Here is a 10,522-nt window from a genome sequence, read left to right on the forward strand (position 1 = left end):
GAACAACATGGAGAGGGTCCAGAGGAGGGCCACTCACATGATCAGGGGGCAGCAGGGCAGGCCCTACGAGGAGAGGCTACGGGACCTGAACCTATTCAGCCTCCACAGGAGAAGGCTGAGGGGGGATCTAGTGGCCTGTTAGAAACTAGTCAGAGGGGACCAGCAGGCATTGGGGGAGTCCCTGTTCCCCCAAGCACTACCAGGAATGACTAGGAATAACGGTCACAAGCTGGCAGAAGGTAAATTCAGATTAGACATCAGGAGGCACTACTTCACTGTCAGAGTGGCTAGGATCTGCAACCAACTTCCAAGCGAAGTGGTGCTGGGGGTCTTTAAGACAAGGCTAGACAATCACCTTGACAATCATTTGACCCCAGTACTCTTTCCTGCCATGGCAGGAGGTTGGACTTGATGATCTGCTCAGGTCCCTTCTGACCCTGCTAACTGTGAAACTATTTATGTTTATATGTATGTATTTATGTAATAAATAAAAATATATAAATGTATGTGTGTGTTTTCCTATATAAATTCTGTATTATAATATGCTATATAATTATGCTGTGCTTCCCTGCACAGTGAATGGAATGTACCCTGTGAGAGACAGCACAGATTTGAAAAGAATCAAAATAGACTAAACCAAAAGAGGATTTGTGGGGAGGAATAAATTGAAAGGAATCAATCAACAAATATAATAATAAAAGGGTATAGAAAGAAAGCAAAAGGTATTGTTGAATCCTACTTGCTAGCCTAGCAAGTAGGAAATGAATGGTAGCCTTCGTTTTCTAACACTGCTGAGCTTCTGGAACACAGCTCAGTAACTGACTCCAAGGCAGAAAGCAGCCCAGTTCAAACAACGCTACCTTTTATGCTATTTTTCCATCCCTCCCCCCGAGCACTGGGATTGGAAGGGACCTCCAGGAAGGATCACAGTTACTGGACAGCTACAGCTACACAGTCAGTATCAGTCCAGTCCTTCCCCCACTCTTCCCCCTCCCTTTCCTTACTTTGTTTCCCTGCAGGCAAGCCCAGCTTCAGCTTTGAAACTTGAAACATTACAAAGCATTTTGACTGCCCTCATTTTGAGGCTGTTTCGAAGGCCTTCATTTCATTTCAGTTTTGCTGTTTTGAGCATGAAACGAGTCAAAACAGCGTTGAAATGAAACAGCTGGCAAAATTTGGCACAGCCCTAGTAGACAGTGTACCAGTGCATACAGTTTGGAAGAAATGAAAGAGGGAGAGCCCTTGTATAGGGAGATTCCTTGGTATTCCAAGGAATGAGAAAGACAAAGCTATATGTGACAGAATGCTGTCAGCTTTATCTCTGATCAACTAGCAAGGTCAACTGTGGCTACTCTCACTGGCATTTCTTAAACATTTTTTAAAACTTAAGGAAATTCCCAGGCTAAACAGACATAAAAATCAACTTTGTGGGAAATGTTATAAAAGAAGGTTACAGTTTAAAATGAAGCAAAACTTTGGAAATATGAGGAATCCAAAGTTTAAAGGAAAATAGGAGAGAGGGAAAGGGAGAAAAAGGAAATTATTAAAATGTTTGATTCAAGTTAGAAAAAAACTCTTATCTCAATCAACATCTTACTGCCATAACAACCATTTGTGATGGAGTCATTTATTTAATTAGTCCATAAAAATAATGTATTACTTAATCTTGAATAGAAAACCATTCTAGATGATAGGGCAGTTAATGTGTTATGGCTTCATAGAAATTTTTTCTTCCGGTGAACTATCTCTCTTTGCTTTGATATGTTAATTACAAAATGTTTTCCTTTTAAAATATGTAAAATAATACGCAATGAAAGAACAGTAATGATAATTGGGCCATAATTCTGGGACTTTTCAACTAGAATCTCAGGAGGCAGCAACACTAGTAGTTAGAGCAAGGGAATCAGTGCAGGAATCTAGGGTTTTGTTCAAGGCTCTGTCACTGACTTGTTTCTTGATCTTTCTATGCTTCTGTTTTCCCATCTCTAAAATGTAGGTTATTACATGCATCTACCTAACTTTGGGTGTTATTAAACTTAAATAATCTCACAAGTAGATTGGTAGATCACATGTGCGGAGTCAAGACCTTGATTTAAACATGTAAATGTAGCCAAAGAAAAACTATTCTGGCTTTTATCGTGTCTGATTTGAATATGCATAGCTATTAAAAATAGGTCTATAAGGGAGAAATACTGAGGAATGCAGTCAGGACATATTATGCACATTCTCTGGGTGGTACAGTTTTGTGCCTTACTTCACCTAAGGGGAAAAATAGGATATAAAGTAAAAAAGTAGGACATTTGGCTGTTCTATCATAGGGGAGGAAGCATGCAAACTACCTTGATGAAAAATAGAACAGTCCTGCCAAAAGTAGGACAACTTGCCATCTGATTGTACCTGCAGTACCTTTGGCTTATGCATATTATATCTTGCTTACTTTACGTGTGCAATTGGTTCCTTTGATTTCAAGTAGTACATCTTGAATGAGTCATTTGAGCAGGATTTAGCATAGAAGGTAATGTGTTGTGAATTTAACCATCTGAAACTCAAACAATTCAAAATTCATATCCCATTATGAGGGAAAAAACCCAGACACTAACTAGAAATAGTTCAACTAAGTTGAATGCTGCAGTTAATAATCTTAAAATATTTAAACAGTTTTATAAACATTAAATTGGTACAAAAATGGATCAGATTACATAGAATAAAAATGTAGGCCTATTTTTTAGCTAAATTTCAGCTCATAGTAATTACACAGATAACTATTAGGGCTGTGCGAGTCTTTGGATCTGGACCTGCTTCTGATGCTTTGGCATCCGAAGCGGCACATCTGGGTCAAAGTGGGATACCAGTAATGTCCGGAGTGGGTCAGGGGCATCCGAAGCACTCTGGACCCACTTTGGATGCTTCAGAGCTGCTTCGGCCATTTTGAGGCAATTAGAAGAGGTGGGGGGCGGGGGAGGGATGGAGAGGGAGGGAAGAGGGAGAGGGAGCGTGGTGGGGAAGACTGACATCTGTAGCTAGCCAGTGAGAAGGATTTCTCCCTGGCTACCCTTCCAATGCCAGCGTCTGTGGGGTGGAACTAAAAAAAGTATAAAAGCCCCTGTTTCCAGCCCTTCTGTGCCTTTTCCAGTTCGTTCCCTGTCAGCAGCTGGGTGAGAGGAACGCTGCGACTGAGACCTGGCTGCTGCTTTTTTGCGTTATAAAGGAGTGGTTAGGATTTAGCTTAGCTTAGCTTAGCTTAGTTTAGCTATTTAATTCAGTTATTAGTAGTATTACAATTCAATTTATTTCTTTGAATTATTTTTTTGGGAACTTGTTTTGGAAATTTTGCAAAAAGACAGCTGTGTTTTTCCAGCCAGTGTTATCTATCACTGTGCAGGAAGGCACAGATTGCTCACTTGCATGCATGAACACATGCACGCATATATACAGAGACCCAGAATATAGAAAAAAATCACAGCGGAAGAAGACAGACAGATATTTACAGAAGACCAAGGCACAGATAATATATTGAGACACAGGAAGACATGCAAATAATTTCATTCATACCACAAGATAGACAATATTGTGACAGCCAGAAAGAAGATACAATTTCATTCACAACAGCAGAGACAATATAGTGAGACCCAAAAAGAAGACACACAATTTCGTTCACAACAGACGAGACAATATAGTGAGAGCCAGAAAGAAGATGCACAATTTCATTCAGAACAGCAGAGCCAATATAGTGAGACCCACAAAGAAGACACAATTTCATTCACAACAGCAGAGACAATGTAATGAGAGCCAGAAAGAAGGCACACAAATACTTTCATTCACAGCACAAGATAGACACACATATTCACAGGAAAACAAGATAGACAGACAGATATACAAAAGGATTCTCACACACACACACACCCTTTTACAGCACAGGAAAGATCAATATGAAGCATGCTGGAAAGGCCAGTGCCAGGTCTTTTGGCAGGGGAGGGAGAGGGTGTACGGAGAGAGCTAGGGAAGCAAGTCCCCCGAATCCCAAACACAGACGCATTCTATTCCTGAGCAGCCATGACATCAGTGCTGCCAGTGGAAGCCAAGCGGTGGGAGCAGTGTCTGTACCTAACATCCCTGCACCTGCACCACCTCTGCTCAGTCCAGAAGTGGGCACCAGCAGTGGAATCATTGCCTCCTCCACCCCAATTTCAGCTCTCAGCATGAGCCTCCCACTGCCAGAGGAGGAGCTCGGGCTGGAACCAGGGACGCTGAGCACGCTGGCTCAAGCACTTCTGGGGACTGAGGGGGAATCAGAGTTTGTGCTCCACACCCCTCATGTTTCCCCTAGACCCAGGTCTCCTCCGGAAAGTAGCACCTTGGAGGAGGCTGAGGTTGTGAAGGCAAGTGGCTCAGCTGAGGCAGCTCCTCCTGCTGTTCAGCCTCAGCTTGCTGAGAAGGGGGAAAAGGCAGGCTCCTTGCCCTCCCCCCACAAGCAGGGGAGTAGTGTAGTGTGGGATCATTTTGAGGTGGCAGATGATCCCAGGTTTGCCATCTGGCACCAGCGTGAGTGTGCTGAAAGGGAAGTCCCCCACTCACTCCAAAGCACTCTTCCCCCCAAAGCAGAAGCAGGCCACCCTGGACCATTGGGGGAAAGGTGGACAGAAAGGGGGGCATATTCCTAAGGCACGCGAGATCACCCAGAGCATTGGGGAGATGCTTGCTTTGGATAGGCAGCCCTTCTCCCTAGTTGAGCAGCCAGGGTTCAGGCAGTTTGTAGCACTTCTGGCCCCATTTTACAAAGTGCCTGCAAGCACCACCGTTAGCAGGGTGGTGGTGCCCTGCCTGTATCAGGCATGCAGGGAGTACTTGAGGGAGGAGCTGTGCAAGGCAGGGCTGCAGGTAGCCTTGCACTTCACCTCTGACATCTGGAGCAGCCAGAGTGGCGATCACGCCTACCTATCCCTCACAAGGCACTGGTGTGATCAGTCAGGCCATAGGTGGGCTCTACTGGAAGCTGTGGTGCTTGATGAGTCCCACACAGCAAGGGAGATCATGGGGGCCATGAACCGCATGGTGCAGGGGTGGCTCATTGGGCAGGCTGAGCTCACCCACGGGTTCATGGTCACTGACAACAGAGCCAATATGGTGAAGGCTGTCCGTGATGCCAACTTTGTTGGCATTTGCTGTGTGGCACACAGGCTGCACCTAATAGTGAGGGATACCTTGGAGGGAGATAGGGCTGCTGGTGATGGGGCCACCACCAGTACAAGCCAGCTGATTTCAAAATGCAGGAAGGTGGCAGGCTACTTCCACTGCAGCATCAAAGGGGGAAGATGCTGCAGGAGAAACAGGTAGAGCTCATCATCCTGCAGGACAAAATCACGCAGGATGTGGAGACTCGGTGGAACTCCACATACCTGATGCTTGAGATGCTGGTGGAGCAACAGAAGGCCATCCATGAGATGGTCTTGCTTGGGGAGATAGGGATCAGTGCCCTCCTGAACGGAGCTGAGTGAGGTACCATCTCCCAGATGTTGGTGGTCCTCAAGCCCTTCCTTGAGGCCACCAAGACCCTTAGCACTGGTGATGCCCTCCTTAGCCAGGTCATCCCCCTAGTGAGGGAACTGGAGAACCAAATGGAGAAGTTCCAGGGGAATCAATGTTTCTGGCTGGGGCAGGCCGCTGTCACCAGACACGCTGGCACTGGTGAGGTGGCTGAAGGAAGGCATCAGGAGATGGCTGGATCCCTTGTGGTCCAGTAGAGTCTACATGATGGTGGGCATGTGCGACCTGAGGGTGAAGGGGAGTATGTGCACTGGCAGCCCCAAAACCCTTGATCACTGGACACAGGTGCTGGTGAACAAAGTCAGCAGGGAGGCCGAAGTGCATAGGCGAGGGGATGTGGAAGAGCAGAGGCGAGCTAGCACTCCCAGCACTGGCACCAGCACCAGCCAGTCTCCTCCATGCCAGCTACTGCCAATGTGGGCCATGGGCATGGCTTCAATGCTGGGGTCCAAACGCAGCAGACCCCAGCCTCGGGCAGGTAGCGCCAAGACTTCAGTGGCTACCTATCTCACTGAAGATGTGGAGCCACTGGAATGCAACCCCTTGCAAGTGGTTTGCATTGTAATTTGTTGCCTCTCAGGATCAGGCCTGAGAGACTGGAGGCAGAGTGTTTTTTTGGTGAGGAATGTGCCCCCACAGATAGTTGCATTTTGTTGTCTTTGATAGATTCTGGTGTGCAGTTTGTGGGTGTACTGGAGATAGGTGGCAGGTTTTGTGTTTTAAGCTGTAGGAAGTTGGCTTTTCAGAGTTGGACCTATGAACTGCACTTCATCAGCCTCCTAGGTAGTAGGTACAGGAACTCATGGACTCAATATAGACAGTGGAGTTCTGACACACTGCAACGTGCCAGACACCTGACACCCCAGGCACCTCTGCACTTTTACCTGAGCTGCTACATCGCCTTTTCCCCCCTATCATCCACCCCAGCCTGTTCCTCCCCACATGACATCTCTATTTCCATTTTCACTGACTGGCTTTCTTGCCTGCGTTGCGGGCCAGGCCAGCCTCTGGCTCCTTTACTGTTCCTTCCATCCAGGACCAACTGCAGTTACTTCCTCAGCCTGACACAGGGGTTTTCAACCCTAAAGCTTCCAAAGATACATTTTTTTTAAGTACTCCTTTTTTTCATAATACACATATAGGCCTAAAAACACAAGATAAGCCATCACACACCATGAATAATATCATTATGTCCAACACAACACAACATCTTTACTTCTTCCTGTCAATTACTTCGTAAAATGACAAGCTCTGTGACAGTTCTGTTTGGGTACCTTTGATGCTGCTGCTGATGCTACTGGTGTTGAGCTTATTTTAGTTATTTTACCTGTTGTCATGTAAAGCAGAGGACCAGGCATGAGGCTGTAGGGGAGGAGGAGACCTCAGTGGGGCACACTGCCACGTTGTGCAAAGCCCCAGCACCAGGAAGGGCACACCTTAACACACACAGTGTCACCCACCCACATCACAAGTTTTGCCTGTCAGCAGCTTGGGGTGCAGAGCCCCGAATGACAAACTCCTACAGCAAGACACACACAGCTGGCAGGCAGGCTTTGTGGCCTGGCAGGGCCCAGCACTTATTCAGGCCTGCTCTAGGACACACACAGCTGGCAGGCTTTGTGGCCTTGGCAAGAGCTACCACCCCTGCAGTTTTCAGCCTGCTGCACCTTTACACACACAAGGTCATTTGTGTCATGAGTTTTGCCTGTCAGCAGCTTGGGATGCAGTTCCCCCCCAACCCCTGCAGCAATCTTCTTGAAACTTGGCAGGCTTTGTGGCCTAAGTAAGAGCTACCATCCCTGAAGCTTTGACCCCCCTGTGTTGTAATGCATAGACGTGACAGGAGTTTTGCTTTCAAGGATTTGGGGTGCAGTTCCCCCCAATCCCTGCACTGATCTACTTGAAACTTGGTAGACTTTGTGGGCTCACCAGGGGCCACCACCCCTGCAGTTTTCAGCCCCCTGTGATATAACACACAGCCGTGACATGAGTTTGGCTTTCACAAATTTGGGGTACAGTTCCCCCCAAACCCCTGCACTGATCTTCTTGAAACTTGGCAGGCTTCATGCTTTTAGCAGAGGCTAGCATTTCTGCAAGTTTCATCCAAATCACACGACAAAGAACAAAGTTATAGATTCCCCATTGTTTCCCCATTATACACTATGGCTGGATCTCTGGGGCAGCTCCGAAGCTTCAGAGCCGCTTCGGCCAGATCAAGGTGGAAACCCGGTCCGGGGCTCTGGATCAGATCATGGCCATCTGAAGCAGTCAGATCTGAAGATGGACCGGATCACTGCCAACTCACACAGGCCTAATAACTATGGGTTTTCTATATGTTAAATGCAAATATAAGGACCAGAGTGTCTCTGGCATGTGAGTTCTGACCCTTGCTTCAGAAATGGTTTCTGTTTTACACATTAAACAATAGTAAAATGAATGCATAAACAGTCACTGGAATAGGGACCATGGCTATATAAGTGCTGTCATGTCTGACCTAGAATGTTACCTTCTCTCTCTCTCTCTCTTTTTCTCTTTCTCTCTCTCTTTGGTCCAATGAATCTTGAATTATTTTGCGTACAGTGATATAACTTTTAACAGGAGAAGTTGGGCATGTCCCTACTCCAGAAAAGCCTACAATTTGATGATTAAAGCATTCTCCTGGGAGGTGAGATGCGCTCCTAGTCACTAAGGCTGCTTGCAGAAGTTAAAAAAACAACAACTCCCGTCTCCCCAAAAAGGCACTTTAAATTCCTTGCACTCCTGTGCCAAGCCCAGTATGTGCCCAGAAGAGGCAGCGCATTTGTTGGACCCAGCAAGCCTGATGTTTGTATAGATCAGGTGCTTTAGTGGGGCTTTTTTGGCACTTTTATCTAAAGCTCAGCTTTACATAAAAATTCTAAAAAGCCCCACTGAAGCACCTGATCTATACAGACACTGTAGAGCCAGGCTGAAGTAACACAGTGCTTCTTTTAGTAAAGCGCGGGGTTTTCTTTGTTACTTTTTTTAACTTCTGCAAGCAGCCTAAAATATTAAATAAAAAAGGGGCACTACTACCTTTTCTAAATGAAGGGGTGGCTATGGCAGTGGCATTTTATAAGTAGCTTTGTCCTGTAAGTATATTTTAGATGTGCTCTAAACACTCTTACCTGTTTGGTCCCTTAAAGAATTTACATGGAGGAATATCTAGTTTGAACATCCTGAACAGGTTTGGGCATGAGGTAGGTACTGAGCTGCTCAGTCCTGCCAACATAGGACCCATTCTGAGTACGCCTAATGGAACAGCTCTAACCACCTAGGGGACTTTGCTTATGAAAACTGTCAAACCCTTCTGAATTGTCAGGCATTTAAGGGAGTAGGCAGGGGTTTTGAAAATATCACTGGTGGACTCAAGTGTCTAATTTCTATCCAAGTTGTTTTTGTGAGTCTGGGCCTTAGTCTTTCTGTGCCTCACTTCCCTATGTGTAAAATATAGCATGTAGGGATGAATATATTAAATACAGTGAGATACTCAGATACTATGGTAATGCGGGGCATTTAAGCATGCCTGTACTGCACAGTGCCATGAGCAAGTTAGCTTGAGAAATGGAAGCAGTACAGCTATAGTAGTGAACATAACACCCAAGCTAAACAGTGTACTTTTAAGCAGAATGTTCTACTTCTATTACTTCAGGCTAGCTGATTCAGCATTATTCCAGGTTTAGTTAACTATGTCCCATAGAATGTTATAATATGCATCACTTTAGCCTGCATCCTGTGCAGAAAATGTCCACAAATTAGAAATATGGTCTCCAGGAGCTCCTTTCCTTTACTTGTGTCCCTTAAAGGCACTGTCCAAGACAAATTATATTAGACTGTGTTTTTTAAGGAAAAATGACATTGAGATAAAGATGCTGCTATTATCCATAGTTTCACAAAATAAATTGTAACAAGTTTCTTTTATAACAAAATAACTGTCTGGATACAATGTACAATTTTACCTTAATCCTTAACCATATCAACTGAGGCATGTTTGTGCTATCATATCAGCCCTTTTTTTCCCCCTCTCTTCTCTACTTATCCCACTAAAACTTGAAGCTCAGCTAGAAATTCAGCATAATATAGAGACTGTTTCCTGGCATGGTTTCTCGACCTTCTCTGCCCAATCCATTAAAATTAGCTGACACAGACATTCTGTGATTTTAGGAGCTGCGCTAAAATATGAACCAAATGTGCAGAACTGTGTGAGAGAATTTAGGTGAGAACACATTAGCATGCAAAAATTTAATGCATCTCTAGTGAACCTCTCCCCATCTGTCCAAAGCAAATGCATATATTCTCAAGTAGATGTCCATTCTACTTACCTGTCTGATTCAGTGATATTCCTACTTTGCATGTGTTTGTGCTAAAATGATGTCTTCCTAGGAGCTTGGAGAGCTTTGTCATAAGACTACTTTTGAATATAACTTTCACAATGAAATTTCCTGTCCCACTCTTCCAATTTCAATGCTACTTTTTCTATCAGGGGAATTGTGCCTTTCCTTAATTTGAATAGTAGTCAAAGATTAATTAAGCGTCTTAATTTGTGAAGAGGGATGGTGATTGGAAAGACAGTCTTCCTCAGTGTTAGAGTTGGGGAGTTGATAGATTCTGAAAGATCACTTATATTTGGGAAAGGGTGAGGTCCATAGAGAAGCCTGCCAACCTGAAAAAGCGGCTTGATTTCTTTTCCAAAAGGCTGTGACTGACCCAGAAGACACTTATGCATTTTTAGGAGAGTCAGACCTAGAGTGACCACAGATTAAGAGAAAGGTTTGATATGGGAAATCAAATCAATATCAGTTGACTGGGACTATTGTTGGCATTGGTTGAGATAACGTAATATCTTTACTTTTCACTGGAAAAGAAGGCTGAGAACACAGAGGAAAATCTAATACATTTTGCACTGGGGCATAAACCCCCATTCTATGGGAGACACTGCTGCAATGGGGAGATGGCAACT

The sequence above is a fragment of the Gavialis gangeticus genome, unplaced genomic scaffold, assembly GCF_001723915.1.
Source record: "Gavialis gangeticus isolate Ggan-Ray unplaced genomic scaffold, GavGan_comp1, whole genome shotgun sequence".
Taxonomy (NCBI): Eukaryota; Metazoa; Chordata; order Crocodylia; family Gavialidae; genus Gavialis; species Gavialis gangeticus.